The sequence below is a fragment of the Penaeus monodon genome, chromosome 27, assembly GCF_015228065.2.
Source record: "Penaeus monodon isolate SGIC_2016 chromosome 27, NSTDA_Pmon_1, whole genome shotgun sequence".
NCBI lineage: Eukaryota > Metazoa > Arthropoda > Malacostraca > Decapoda > Penaeidae > Penaeus > Penaeus monodon.
The window spans coordinates 3,350,922-3,351,921 of record NC_051412.1 but is presented as its reverse complement, the minus strand read 5'-3'; positions in this window follow the sequence as shown (position 1 = coordinate 3,351,921).

Sequence of the window (1,000 nt, the reverse complement as noted above, 5' to 3'; positions counted from 1 at the left end):
TGCTACCGTTAATGTTTCTTAACTTAATGGTCGGATATGAAATACAGTGAGAGGTTTATTTTTATTTATTTCTGTCTTTCTACAACATTTCATCACCTCTCTTCCAACAGGTCACAATGCTCATAAGTAAGCATGAAAAGTCAACACAGTTAATATCTAGCCTTAGCCTAGCAACGGCACTGCTTCCGGTCACCACTAGCCATTAAATTTAATTGGTTGGATTTGTCTACTTCATAATATGATCCTTTTTTTCCGTGTATTCTTATCACATACTTTGCCAAGGTGTTTTTAATGGTTTCTTTTAATATTTCGTCCAACCTTTGACTCTTTTATATATAAGGATAAGGAAAACGTAATGACAATAATTCAAAAAATAGTGAGAAGGTTTTGCCTAGGAGTGAATTACTTAAATAAGACAAATATTTCCGAAAGTGTTGTAGATGATTTTTAAAGATTGTCTAAATTACGTAATTAGGGTCACAAGAAAAAGTATTTCCGAAAAGGTTCAAAGGTCATTCTTAAAGGTTCTTCAATTTGCTTCAGTAGATTCAATTAAGGGTTCTTGTAATAACCGAAGCGCTTTGGTGTTCACGTTGTCTTGAGCCAATGTGCGTGTGAACACCCTTGCCGTCGTTTGTTAAAAGTAAAGAGAAACTTAATATATCTTATTTTAAATTCGTCACAGGCATCCTTTATAAAAATGAAAGCGTATCAACTTTTTTGTAATTCTTCGGTTCGAGTGTATTGTTTCCGGTTGATCATGATTCCAATGTTGACATTTGAAAGTAATCATTTATCGTACAATTTGGGTGTGTTGCGGTGACGTTATAAATCCCAAAATATATTCATTTAAACTTCGTAATACAAACATTAGCGTATCTGCTTTTCCACGTTGATAACAACAACGGAGAATCGAACCATTTCATAATACGTACAGATAACACGAAGAGAAGTTTGGGGAAAATTAAACGAGGTTTCGTCAGTTTGTTACAACGCTCAA